The sequence below is a fragment of the Helianthus annuus genome, chromosome 17 (assembly GCF_002127325.2).
Source record: "Helianthus annuus cultivar XRQ/B chromosome 17, HanXRQr2.0-SUNRISE, whole genome shotgun sequence".
Lineage (NCBI taxonomy): Eukaryota > Viridiplantae > Streptophyta > Magnoliopsida > Asterales > Asteraceae > Helianthus > Helianthus annuus.
In genome coordinates this window covers 13,114,092-13,129,264 of record NC_035449.2, presented here as the reverse complement: position 1 = coordinate 13,129,264, position 15,173 = coordinate 13,114,092, and the positions used below count along the sequence as shown (strand labels likewise).

The 15,173-nt window shown below is 34.0% G+C and overlaps 1 long non-coding RNA gene across 29 annotated transcripts; it reads right to left on the bottom strand.

Moving 5' to 3' along the window:
• Positions 1–4,567: 4,567 nt before the first annotated feature.
• On the bottom strand, positions 4,568–14,263 carry LOC110923392. 29 transcript variants are annotated; one of them, XR_004886209.1, is made up of 18 exons: positions 14,160–14,263; positions 13,990–14,059; positions 13,395–13,549; positions 12,845–13,299; positions 12,435–12,762; positions 11,974–12,126; positions 10,908–11,219; positions 8,268–8,587; positions 7,834–7,861; positions 7,414–7,673; positions 6,529–6,597; positions 6,366–6,446; positions 6,119–6,269; positions 5,942–6,022; positions 5,689–5,845; positions 5,096–5,591; positions 4,872–4,996; positions 4,570–4,788 (listed from the first exon to the last, which is right to left on the bottom strand). It is a non-coding gene; the product is annotated as an uncharacterized LOC110923392 (long non-coding RNA). The 29 variants fall into 29 exon arrangements; XR_004886210.1 differs by having other exon boundaries at positions 6,547–6,597; XR_004886217.1 differs by having other exon boundaries at positions 4,569–4,788; positions 5,096–5,179; positions 5,520–5,591; positions 6,119–6,597.
• Positions 14,264–15,173: the final 910 nt, after the last annotated feature.

Sequence of the window (15,173 nt, the reverse complement as noted above, 5' to 3'; positions counted from 1 at the left end):
AATCAACACAAGTAGTCAAGCTTTACTAGTTTAAAAGAATCAGAAACAAGTATTCATATAAAAAACAAGCAATTGTTCATCCGAGCGGAAGTCACAACGCGTTTAGCCGCTCATGGTTATCATCACAGCTTCAATCTTGATTGGGGATGGATTAGACATGAAAATCAGCTTAAATGGATGAAAGTGAATGATAACCCTAAAAATCAAATTGGGCCGTTTTATAATTTTTCCGGCAACTAGACTCTCCCGTGTGTCGCGGGTGAGTATGGATATCTGTCGCGTGTCGCTTGGACTGCCCAGGTTGACTTTTTCTGCTACCAGCCCCGCGTTGACTTGTCAAACCCGTTTTTCAGCTCGGTTTCTCTTATTTACCCTTTTTAACACCTGTTAAGCCAAAAACACCAAACACGCTATAAGTATACAACCCCATATGAATTAACGTGTTAACACACTAAAAACCAACGCGGACTGCTACAAAATACAACGTGTTTTGACCCAACATCAGACCTCCAAAAAGCTTGGACCGGCCCTGCGTTTGAGTTGATAAACTTTGTTTACGAAGTATTTTGATTTGCGTAAATACATTTATAATTATGTTGTTGTTGTTATTATTATTATTATTATTATTATTATTTAGGCAACTATATTCTTGTCGTTTTTAATTCAATTGTGTTTCGTTACTTCGTCTTTTTTTGTCTATAAAATGATATAAAGTATTGATTCATTCTATTCATATATGAGTAATCAAACATCATAATGGAATGTAATGATCCATTTCATTTTACTGACTATTCCATTACTTTGTTCATTTTATTGTCTCATTCATTTCATTACCTCATACCAATTAGACCCTAGTGGATGGTTCAAATGAGAAGAAATTTTTTGTAAGAAGAAAAAAGAAGAAATTTCAACCAATAAGAATGTTTTATTTTACTTCATTAAATATAAGTATTTAATATTACTATAAGGGTACATTGGTAAATCTACATAGATCATTAATTTCTAGTCTTCCTCTTTAATAGCTAACTTCATTAAATTTTTTGTAACTTATCTTCAAAATATATATTTTTTCAAAAAAATAAAATAAAATATTTTAAAATGTAGGAAAAAATACGAGGTGTATAAGATAAATTACAAGTTGTGTAGAATAAATTTCAACGTGTAGGATGAATTTCAAAATATGTAGGATAACTTTTAATGTGTGTAGGCAAAAAAACTTAATGTGGAGGATGATAGTCTTTATGACTAATTAATTAGTCAAAGATGATAACAAATGTGATAAGTGAAAAAACTATTTAATGTTTTACAAAATTATCATTTGTTCTTTTTTTTCTCAATTAATTTTTCTTCTCAAATGAATCTTCCCCTTAGACCCTAATACTAACTTTCATATATTTTTTGCCGAAATATCATTATACGTGTTTCCAAAATGTGTATTGTTTTTTTATGTGTTTAAAAGACAAAATAGTCTTGCATTGTTGCATATGCAAATCACTTGGACCGTGTAACACCCAATATTGAAATCAAGTCAATATAATATTATAAATATACTTATCAACAAGACAAAAAATATACGTGTCTACAGCTAATCGATTATGTAGACTTCTTCTAACACGCAATTCACGGTTTTAGAGATCGGGACCTTCAACATAGTTTTCATGGAGGAAATATAGAATATTTGAATTTGTGTTTACATTTACGTCACCTTATTTTAATGGGTAACGTCATGTATATTATTATATCGCAGACTCACAGTCATGTAAATGTATGTACACACGCATCCCGTTTGAGTCGAACTACAAATATGAATGTTTTTATCGGGTTTTTATGAATTATGATGTCAGAAATATCGTCTTTATTTACATTGTGGATAAAATTGGGTTGCATAAATTGAAAGATAAGTATATGAATATATATAATAGTACAATTGACTATATTAAATTAAAATTAAAAAGTGACTAAAAACAGTGAGCTAATTTTGTTTATAAAGTGGATGATTAACAAAGTTACTACTTACTACAATACATCGTAGACTTCCATGGACCTTCGATTTATTTTATTATCTTTCCGGTAGACTAAAAACATTTTTTTTACCCTCAACTTTTTTGATTGATCATACTTTAGATAACTAAAAAAATTATATCATTAAATCTGATTTGTTTATTTTTTTTAATTGATCAACCTGAAATTTAAAAAAAACAATAGATGTAGATGAAGAATAAGAGAATTTTAGGTGGTAAGTTCTTACAGATTTTGTCATTTTCGATGTTTAGTTCTTATTACTACATAAATTAACAAATGTAATATCTATTTAAAATGACTACTTTACTCTTTTATTTAAAAATAAAAATTACCCATTCCCCTCGAATGTCGATCACATTACCACCCGAGAGACAAATGTACGAGGACATGAAAAAAATAAATTATGGAAAACATAATCTTAGTTAGACTACATGGTTTATTAATGTCTTTTAATTATGTTTTTTTAATTATTTTCCGTATTTCTTTTAATTTTATGTAATGTTATTGTTTTAATTAATATAAATGTCCCTTTTTATTCGTTTGTTTTGTCTTTTTTAAGATAATTACAATAAAAAAAAGATTTAATAAATAAAAAACTTACCCTTTGTCCTTGCCCACCACCTCATGATTTTGGAGTTTCAAAGGGGAAGCCCCAAATGTCTAACCGACAGACAAGTTGTAGAATTTATCCCCTTTTCCTAGCCCATCAGACTGAGTAGCCTTATCATTGTTGTACAATTCACTTTCAAGTTGTAATTTCCAATACAAATTCAATTTAGCCTTCTTTGGTTGACTCGTCTTCTTAAAATAACCGTAAGAAAATGATACCGACAAATTATTGGGCTTTTTACATATTTCCCCCTCCTAAGCTACTTTATTATATATTTACCCAAACCATAAAATCAATTACATATTTCCCCTTCCTAACTTATATATATTACATATTTCCCCTTTTCATTTAAACGACTCTTATTTATGACTATTTTACCTTTAATGAACTAGTAAATGAATATTTACATATTTCCCCATTCTAATATGTAAAATCAATTACATATTTACCCAATTTATATAACTTTATTATTAAAATCATGACTAATTTTAGGTCTTTTTTTATCATCTTCACATTATGCGTATTTCTAAAACATGGTCTGTGTGTATGAATTGTGTGTGTTAAATGGCACAATATCCATTCTCCCAAAATGATGTAAATGAGTTGGTTTCCATATCATTCATATTATCATTTTCCATATCATCCATATTATCACCTAACAAAACCCTTATCATCCGTATTATCACCTAATAAATAAAAGAAAAGAACTAAACAAAAAGCAGAAAAACACAGCAAACGATATCAATATTCATATGCACAATTTATATAATATGGCATCATTTATTTTGCTACTTCAAGTCAAAAGTACAGTATATAATATGCATAAATTGTGTACAGTTGTTTAGTCAAGAAACAATAAATGTACTTTGTCAAAATTTCATATTTAATCGTCCATAAAGTGCTTTAATCGATGAATACTGCCTACGGATTTGATCGAGATTTATATTAATATTCAAATATACAGCCTACAAACCCAACAAAAAGCAACAACATACCTGAACGCATGGAAGGAGAAGGGGATTTGGCGTCGTCACGGAAGGGGAAGTGGATTTGCTGTCGTTTTTGCTCGTGTGGGCTTCAGCGAATTGTCTGAGGTAGGGTTTGGTGGGAAGATGAAACGATCGTATAAAGATTATGGGAAATATGTAATTTCTTTTAAAAAAAAAGAGGGGTAATTGGGTAATTTCTCAAAAAAATGGGAAATATGTAATTGATTTTTTGGCTTAGGGAAATACGTAATAAGGCAACTTAGGAGGGGGAAATATGTAAAAATCCCCAAATTATAGCAGCTAAATATAGGCATTAAATTCATTTTTATAATGTTTAACTAGGCTATCACCCGGGAATATCCCGGGCTAGCAAAATTTAGTTTTCAATAATAAAAAGTATATAAACGACATTTTCAAACTCATTAGTATCTTTTTCCCTTCCCACAATAATTTATTTGTTCCGTTTTATCAGTATCCTAACTTTGTCTCCATGTGTATTCATAGTTTTCGTGTAAAGCTAATAACCATTTAATTCTTAATGAGATCTCAGTATAAAAATGTTTCGTAAACCCATACAAACTGTTATATTGTTTGTTTTTAAATTACATTATATTATGTTTTACTTGAATTTTCAAGTAATAAAATTTATAAACATATTATAAACGTGTTTTAGGAAATTATATGTATTTTGTTTTCTTTCTTTTTTTTATTAAGACACATCGATTAATGTCAAACTTAGTACTCAGATAACTGTGATGAAATCCTTACACGACAAATGTTATTGTGTTTTATAATTGGTTTGGAAATATTGACCCGTTAAGAAGAGATCAATAAACATGTAATTACCAGCGTAAATTATATTATTCAACGGTGTTTACATAAACTTTTAAATGAAAGAAATGCTTCATTACTTGGGTAAATATTAAATTACGAATACGAAAAAAATCACAAGTCAATTATATTGTTTACAAGTACTTGAATAAAATTTTGAAATGAACAAAATGTTTCATAACTTATGTAAAGATTAAATTACAATGAATTGATTTGAACAAATACAAAGATTAAAGTCTACCTAGTTCCATTGAGAGTTGATACATCTATTGAAAGAGAAAGGTTGAGGTCATTTTGCATCCACGGTAGCAACGCTCTACTGCTCCTACTCCATTGCTTTAATTTTTATGAAGTATTCAAACCCGTTAGTACGATTACTTATGTAGGATACTCAACAATTGCAATAGTAGGAGAAGAACCTAAACATATTTCGTCTTCCAAGGATTAGACATCCATACTTTTTTCCATCAATCCATAGAACCTTCAATTTTGATGCTTCTGTTTTTGCAGCCTCAAATAGTCTCACACCAGGTTTCTTCACCGCCTTCAAAAAGTAAAACAAAGTTAAAATAGTATTCAAACAGGGATGGCATCAGACCCATCGTGCATATTAAATAAGTAAAGAAAGAAAAAGATGGCGTACCTAAGGGCGATTAAGCAGCCCGAATGTGGTTGTAGGGTTGAACTTAAGTAACATAGCATGACTATTTTCCCCAACCTATATAAACTTGTACAACTCAAATGAAAAGTAACATTAGTGTTGTGTACTATTACTAATATTGCAAAGCAATTCCCTATCATGTCCACATGAACTTAATCACATAACCACCTTGCCAAAGTTAATCATATTATAGGAAAACAAATATTACGTCCGTTTTCCAGCGATATCCTTATGATAGGGTTAGTCATAATGGCTTCAGGTCAAAACTGGTAGAGAGCAAAATGAGTCCGGGTCAAAATGGGTTGGGAGCAAAGTGAATATGGGTCAAAATGAGTCATTTTAAAAACTATCATTTCTAACAAGAAGTAAAAACGGATTATCTCTGATTCAAAAATATTAGCATCACCTTATTATGTAAACATATCTCTTTTACAAAGGTTGTCAAAGTAATCCATTGTTTATAGCCCTTCGATCCTCACTATCAACCACAAAATAGTTTTTAAGCAAATAATAAATAAAATATTGACAGTTCAAAATTAATAAATAAACAAAAGTATAAAATGTGGGGACCATACCTTATGTCAGACATAAATCACTTATTAGGTTGATTTTGCCAAGAAGATCGTCTCTGATTGACAACATTACCACGAAGAGCATCACAAACTTAGCTACATGCCACCTCGCTTTCATCAGAATTACTTTCTCAAGATAAACCATCCACACAAAAGTTAACTACCAGAACACCATACACATTACGATCTTTATACTTTAGAGTCTTAAACCAAACCAAATTCAAAGATGATATCTTTTACAAACCCTAAACTTTACCTTTCATCCGAAGTCGCTTAATTTACTTTGTCGATAATAACCGAACCAAAGGAAACATATAGGTTCCAAAACTGCACAAATCTAAACATCAATCAATTAAACAGCTATCTAACAACATTGATGATAAAAAATATATATTTAACATAATTAATCGCAAACCCTAAATTTTATCAATACCTTCATTCAACCTAGTATTCTCCAGCAACTCACCGTATGCCTTCAAAAACCGAGACTCATCAGGCACGAAGACCTCCACAAACTCAGCTACATGCCGCCTCGCTTTCATCAGAATTACTTTCTCAAGATAAACCATCTACACAAAAGTTAACTACCGGAACACCATACACATAATGATCTTTATACTTTAGAGTCTTAAACCAAACAACATTCAAAGATATTATCTTTTACAAACCCTAAACTTTACCTTTTATCCGAACTCGCTTAATTTACGTTGTCGACAATAACCGAACCAAAGAAAACATACAGGTTCCAAAACTGCACAAATCTGAACATCAATCAATTAAACAACTATCTAACAACATTGATGACAAAAAAAAAATACACATTGAACATAATTAATCGCAAACCCTAGATTTTATCAATACCTCCATTTGTTGCGGTTTCAAGAATGATAATTCTCAATAAAATAGGCAGACCTGCACAAAATATATATAGTGATTGACAAATTTAAAAAATGCCCTGTTTCGAAGCTTTGTATTGAGTTGCATTCTAAACAAAACGATTTGGTTTACCAAAGTATAACTCAATAATATAAGAAGTGAATAAATGACTACAATAAAAAAGGTTGTTACATGTTTAACGGGGCATACCCCGAGAACCTATCACCTGGTCACCCAAAACATGCTTTGGGGACCAAATTTAGAAAACACAACGGAACCATACAACGCCTACTAAAATTATTAATCCATATGGTATCCTTTCTAGCTAACACTATAATATATACAAGTCCGAATATTAGATTTACTACAATGAAAAGCTCTATGTATGGGCATAAGAAGCCCACAAATTAGCCTATGATGGGCTGCCAAAATAAAGGCTTAAAGAGGCCTAACAGGTTTAATCCATGAATTGTATTTAAAGCCCACAAATTAGCCTTATTACCCCACAACCAACAACTACCAAAAAATATATACAAACCTTGATTTGACACATTAATCCCCAAATTTAAACCACTCCAGCTTTTAAAAAAATCCTAGACCCGAGTCTTAGAGAGATATGAATACACCATAACCCCATTAACCATGCTAGAATTTCCCAACAATTTACCAACAACACCGAAATTTAACACTAAATAATTTCTGAAGATGAGAAGTTTATTACCCGCAAAAAACCAAAGAAAATAACGCAGAACTAACGACCAAACCGAACCCGCCAAAGAAAATAACAATGAAGAAATTAATGAACTTTTTTGTTTTTGGGGATTTTGTTAACTACTGGGTAGAAGTATTTACCAAGTTTTCATCTGGTGCATAAAGGATTGAGCCGAACCACTTCGTCCTCGCCCACATCTTCCATGCAGAAGTTTGGATTCAGATCTAGCTCGGCACATTTGTCTCAGAAAAAAAACCCATTCACCCTCAACCGATCATCTTGATCTTTCACTCCAACCGCCTTCCCATCACTACAAAGGCAGTCTATGATGCCAGTTTTTGGTTCTCCGTAATCCCATAATCTTTATTCGCATACTCTGAAGCATTGAGTTTACACCACTCTGGTAATATACGACTCAAGTCAATGGTATTATGAGAATTTGTAGTGCATGTAAAAACATCGTCATTGAACGGGTCATGAGGATACAAATCAGATTAGGTAACAACTAAATTAGAGCATTTAACACCCATAGGGATATCAAGAGTAGGAAAACGGTTTACCATTAGTTCCACTTCCTTAGCCACTTCCCTACAAGACGGTATGAGAATGTCAAATATATACACGAATGCCTTTCAACAAAATTTCAAATAGGAAAACAATGTTATTATTTTGGAATCATCTCAACCTATTATGGTCTCTTCGTTTATTTCAGTAAAAAAAAGTTGTTAAAAAGAGCTAATTAAAGTTCTTTTATAAAAACAATAAAATACGATACTTCTAGTGTTTTAAAAGAGTCAATATGATATTACAAAATTATAAATTTTCAAAAGATAATTACGAAATTGCACCTTTTATTCTCTGTTAAGCTCTGAAGTATCAAAATAATAATTTTGTACAAAGTGATATCTTATCATTTATGTTAGATTAAAAAAAAGTTAAAAACCAAGAAAACAAATTATGAAATTCTCATATCTATAGAAAAATAAAAACTCACCTGAGGAGGTACACCAAGCTCAAAAGAGTGGGCCCATGACAAAACCGCCACCTAAACCAAGTAAGCCGCCAACCAAACCAGCTAGAACACCACAAGAACAATATGAAACCAACTGTAGTATGCTAAGTTGGTTGCTGGCTAAATCTCCCATGTAAAAAAACTTCAAAAAGGGAAATGGCCAAACGGGTCAAACACATTAGAAGTCACCAAAAGTAAAATTTCAAACCTAGGATATATAAATGTTCCAGATCAGCCCAACCCAAAGCAATCTGATTTATTATGTAACTGCATAACAAAATATTATCTTACTCAACCTGAACCTGTCACACCCCCAAAATTACCGCCTAGGGAGTGCCCCTGTTAGGCGTGTGACGACTAGCAATGAGCCACCAATTACATTGAATCACAAGTTGGCAATAAAACTTCGTTGTTTAAAGTTAATAAAATCCCAACATACATCATTCAAACCATAAGTTTAGCGGAAGCATTAATGAAACGTAATATAAGTGTTATCCCAAACGAACATAATATAAAAAGTCTGATAATAAATCCAGCAAGCAACCATGACCACTCACGTCCTCCAGCCAGCAAGTTCCTGCTGTCTTAGTACCTAGGGACCTGCGAGCATGTAACACACGTATCAGACAAAGCTGGCGAGTTCACAGTTTTAGAAAACGTTTGTTACCCGGTGTATGTAAAACAGTTTAATACCCAAATGCAAGTAATATTGTTAATATCTCATTTCCAAACACGGACGGCTCACGGACTGCCCTTCCCACGTACTCCTATCTAGTACTGGGCCAGACTGGGTCATTAGTTCACCTCCGTCCTCTACAGGCACGGGTGAGGGTGCCAAACCTAAGTAGCGCTACTAACTAATACCCGATGAGGGACTTACAAAAGATGATAGGTGAGAATATTAACCAATATACCCGTTTTTACCCAAGACTTATCCCCCCCATGGGATACCCACTGACTGTCCCCAACCACTGGGACGCATGCTCGAATGTAGTGAACTCACCTGGGATTGCTCGGTAGAATTAATTATTCGTTTAACCACGGTGATTTACCAAGCCCTATGATATTTACATTTAACAGTCAGTTGTATACAAGCACATCACATATCGTTTCACATTGATCACAAACTAGTGTACACAAGTATTATCTTTCGGTTCATGTTTCTGTTTTACACAACAACCATCTTTCGACACATCATCATTCGACATATCAGATATCATTCGACACATGGTCATTCGACATATCAGATATCATTCGACACATGACCTATCTTTCGACAAACCCAGCTATCTTTCGAGCACAACAGATATGTTTCGAGTACAACAGATATGTTTCGACTAACACAGTTATCTTTCGATCATCAACAATGTTTCGATCAACAGTTATCTTTCGATACTACGGTTATCATTCAATCACAGCAGTTTTCATTCAACAAACAGTTACGGCACAAACCCTAATTGAGCATCAAGCATCACCGTAAACATGTATCCAGATCAACCCGTTTAACCCAGCAGTTTATGTTATACCGTCTAACAAAACAAGACCTTAATCGAAACCAACATCCATGCTAACTAGTCACCAAGATTTTACGCATAATGTCTAACGACCTAATCCACATACACATTCATCATATCAGAATTTGTTAATCGGTTAATATGTAACACAAAACAACAAGTATGTCCTTCGGTCGGTTGTGTGTCAATCATCAACTCAAGATAACAAGAAATCATCATACACCAATTCGACTAATTAGTATCATGTCATAAGCAATCATAATTGAACACAATCATCTTTCAACTATCAATGGTATTACCCCAACTAACAATTCAAGACAACATAATCGTTTAACGTAAACTTCATAAACACAACGATTAGTAGATACAAGACTAACCGAGATTATCAATGTATCGAAAGAGGAAAAGGGATTCTGAAATCTGCTGCCGTCGCACAAGAGGGAACTAGGGTTTGGAATTTCGATTGGTTCTGTGCATTACTACGTAACTGTCGTTTAATATACGTAAGGTTTTGGGCCTGGGCCGAAGGTTAAGGCCTTTAGTCGAAAGACTGGGCCTTGGCTCGAAGGATCTTCGAAAGATGAACTTTCGGATCGAAGGTTATCGAAAGTTGGTTCCTATGCTTCGTGATCCCTCGAAGGTTGGATCCTTCGAAGGTTGGATCCTTCGAAGGTTGGATCTTTCGGTTCCAGGATCCTTCGGTCGAATGATCTTGGGTTGAAAGATGTCTTAGTATAACTCAAATATTCCAATACGTTACCCATAAACAAATACAAGTTTGCACATATACCCACTAACACAAGGATCTAGGATATGTAAATACAACACGGGAGTCGGGGAATAGAATAATACTAACCTCAAGAAGTCGGGTTGTCACATCATCCCCAACTTGAAAGAAATTTCGTCCCGAAATTTAGCAAATAGGTACAAGAGAGTGAAGTGACAATTCAAGATTGTTGCGGATTTTCCCCAGGTGTACCTCAAGAAGTCGGGTTGTCACATCATCCCCAACTTGAAAGAAATTTCGTCCCGAAATTTAGCAAATAGGTACAAGAGAGTGAAGTGACAATTCAAGATTGTTGCGGATTTTCCCCAGGTGTTACAGAACCCGTTTTGATAGTTACCCAAATAGTCGGGCTTAGCCCGTTTGCATCATGCCTTCACATTTGATTCTTTTGTCTTCACAGTTACCCCACCTAAGAGAGAAAAAATAAGCCCTGACATATTCTATAATACTCAATAGCCTTCACAAGAAACGATGCTACCGCGCCAGAATAGGTGATATAAGCCAAGATGATGTCACCCTCGCTAATGAGCTCCGGAAAACCGCACCGGGCCCACCATACACCAGGCCAAACCCAACCATGGATCCTACAATACAGTGTGTAGTCGACACAGGCCACCCGTAGTATGATGCAACCTGACCAAGACCCAAAAAGTCAACATTTTTCTTGTATAAAAAGTCAACTGCAGCTCCCTAGTTTAGTTTAAGGATCTTTCTTATTCTAGGAATATAAGTTTTTTTATACCTGAAAAAGTAAACGTTTTTCCTGTGTAAAAAGTCAAATGCAGGCCCGTAGTTTAGTTAGTTTAAGGACCTTTTTCGTTTTAGGGGTGGATCCAAGATTTGTTACCAGAGTATGTACTATCACAAAATGATGCAAACTGATCAAGACCCGAAAGGTCGATATTTTTTCATGTTTAAAAAGTCAAATGCAGATCCCTAGTTTAGTTTAGGAATCTTTTTCGTTCGAGGAACAAATGGGGCTTTTAGATATGCTCTAAATATTTGTGATTCCGGTATTTTTTTTTAACCAGGGACTGCACTAACTATGCAACCTTAGCTTGTATAGAAAGTCAAAATGTTGACCATTTATATCCAAATGGTCAACATTTTTTTATGTATAAAAAGACAAATGCAGATCCCTAGTTTAGGTAAAAGATCTTTTTTGTTCTAGGAATATGGTGTTTTCAGATTTATCCTAAATATTGGTGGATCAAAGATTTTTGCCAGGGTATGCAATTATCAAAAAATGATGCAACCTTCGCAAGACCCAAAAAGTCAACATTTTTCCTGTATGAAAAGTTAAATGAGGCTCCCTAGTATATTGTAACAATCGTTTTCGTTCTAGGATCAAAAGGGTGTTTTAGATTTATCCTAGATATTGGTTTACCAGGCAATGTTCCATGTTAGCATGCTTGATAATTGCTTCAAGAAGTCCGGTAGATATTTCAGCATGCACAAGCTAGTAAGATGCACGAGCACCAGCGATATCTCCACCCTGCTCTTTAAATCGAGCAGCAAACAAATGAATCTCTGGTTGCCTCTGCAAAACAAATCAGGTAGCAAAACTTTGTTAAATAACAAACTGTAAAAATAGAAGTTATGTAAAAATAGAAGTTAGGGAAAGATTAACAATAACTAAAACATAACCTAAAAAAATCGTATATACTGAAAAAGGCCAAATATTGTAAGATAAACAACCGAAATCATTCCTGTAGAGATTAAAGATTATGTCCCAAGACAGCTAGACTTTGTTTATTACACCGAGCATCCTTACTGTACGTTATTACGGTATTTATACACACACACAAACACATCCACAAATACGGTGAATAAATAAAAAATGGGTACCTTTACAAACACTTGAGTGGCACGAGCAAGGGCACTTTCGGCAAGATCCATGCTCCCGCTTGCTTCCTTACACAAAACGTATCGTATCCAATACTCGGGGTAGTTAGCACATGCGATTAAACATCTTTCGTATAATTTCACAACCTGGTTCAAAAAATTTACATCATGTATACAAAAAAATAATGACTGTTATGTATAGATGAATCAAAATATTAAAAAAATGAGAGGGCTAAGAAGAAACACTAAAAATATACTCGAATGGGGCCCCTCAAAAATTCAAAGAGGGACCCACCTTGCCTCACGGACAGATGATTATGTAAGAACACACCTGCATAACATAACATTGCAACTTTTAACAAATAGTTTTTACCATTCAATTCAACACATGATCAACTATGAACCCAACTCACAAAATTAGGGTTTGAAGTACTTAGCCTTATTATGAGACACCCATGCTTCATAGTTCATCCAACCAATTTAGCCGATTAATCATATGAGCAGCAGATATTACTTAACTGTAAGTTAATGTATTAACTGGGACAACTAAAGACACAAACCAAAACATAAATATTCATACATATGAAGATATATGAAGATCAAACACTTGACTTTTACCTTATTGAAATCATCACATCCTTCGATAAAATTAAGATAGTGATGCCAGTTTTCAAGCTATGCGGCATTCAGTGGTCGAACATGAAAGTAAGGCCTCCTAATAGCAGTTTCGAAATCGATTATCTTCGATTCGAATTCTTTAGCCTTCATATATGGCTCTTCTCTAACTGCGTTTGGATTGAGTTCCCCCTTCGTTTATCTCCGCCACATCATAATCATCCTCACTCCTCTTTCTTTCCCTTTCTATGTCCTATAACATAGACAAAAAATAAGCATTAGTCATTCAAAATGAAAAAAAAACATAAAATAAAGATTTAAAAAATAGGGCAGCTTTTCAATGTTCACTCTAATTTCATGCTCGCAGGCACGTTCACATATCTCGGGTATATCAACACCTCCAAATCCTTGAGTGTACCTAGCAAGAGCTTTCTATTTGACATCTTTAGTAACATCAGATTTCCTCATTTCAGTCTTGAAAATCTGGTGACATGAGTCCTCATCTGGTAATGGAATGTAAATTAGTTGATAACATGCCCAGGTTGAAGGAAAGCATGATCAATAATGCTGGGTCAGTCAGTTTCAGTTTATATATAGTAAACTAAACACGTAGTTTGGTCCTATAAAAATGCAAAGACAAACAATGTTAATACTCAAGGTAATAAGGTTGAAACTTTGATTTACAACGATTTGTACCATCTTTCGCCAGACATCTGTGTCTACAAAAGCATAAATAACTAAAACCCTAATTTAAAACCCTCTAATCCCTGAAAACAAAAAAAAACTAAAACCCTAATTTCATAAACAGATCAAAAATATTGCAAACGAACATAAGTTCAAGTGAATTAAGCTAATAATCTCTGAAAATAAACCGCCTAAAACCCTAATTTTTATATGATATAAACACAAAATCAGAATAATAGATGGAATATAGGATCCATACCTTCTTAGAGATGACATTTATGTTATAGAGAAGTAAACAGATCGAATGAAGATGGAATGTCAAGAAAACCCTAGGTAAAACATAACGAACATCAAATCAATGAACAATGAAAACAAAGACTGAAAGTTAAAGAATGGTAATTCTGTATGTTTAACTACTGATGATTAAACCTTCATTCGGATGGTGAATATGAAGATCTATTGACGGCTGAAGAGAGGAGCGCCAGAGAGAAGAATGAAGGAATTAGGGTTTGTAAGCGTGAAATGAGGCGAATGAATGATTTAGATTTATTAGATAGTTTATATACCCGGGTCAAACTATGCGGGTATGGTTGTTGCCATTCGGATCCCGTGTAAAAATAAAGACTTTCCCACATTTTCCCGCAAAAAATCAAGTGAAGTTGCACCACAACGCGACACGTGTCCCAAACCTTATTCATATATTATATATATAGATGTATACAAAATTATGAACTATGATGGAAACCATAATATTTCAAAAGTAAATTAACTTTTTTTTTTAAATAAACTTCAATAAAAACACACCTCCGACCCAATCGGGTAAAAGGTCATACAAGCAGACAACCCCCGACCAAAACGGGCAAAGGGTCAAAAGTTACAACATATACAATGGATATTTACACCAATATGCCCAATTGAGATAATTACAAGGATACCCTCTAGATTTTATCTCCCCTATGATATTATGCGGACAACACTTTTTTCTAGTTAAAGACCACCTCATTCCTTTCTTTCCATATGCACCAGCAAGAGATAATAGCCAGAGCGTAAATAATCTTTTCCGCGTTCTTGCCATTTTTAATGTATTTGTGGATTTCTAAGATATCTTTGAACTCAAAAAGGAAAAGCGGTGGGATGTTACACCTCATTCCTTTCTTTCCAACCACACCCGGAAAGCCACCGAGCAAGCGGTGAACAAATGTTCCACCGATTCCTCGAATTCGTCGCAACACGGACACATGACCGAGTTAATGTTTATATTCCTTCTTCTTGAATTATCTTTCGTGGGGAGCCTATTAAGGTTGCCTCTCCAGTCCACGCCATAGTATTACACTTCAAGGCCAACCATCTACACCATACAAAGTTAGGAGGAGAACTGTTACCCCTATTTATAATCATAGTCTTTTTGACTGACTTTACCCAGAATCCGTTTTGACTATCCAC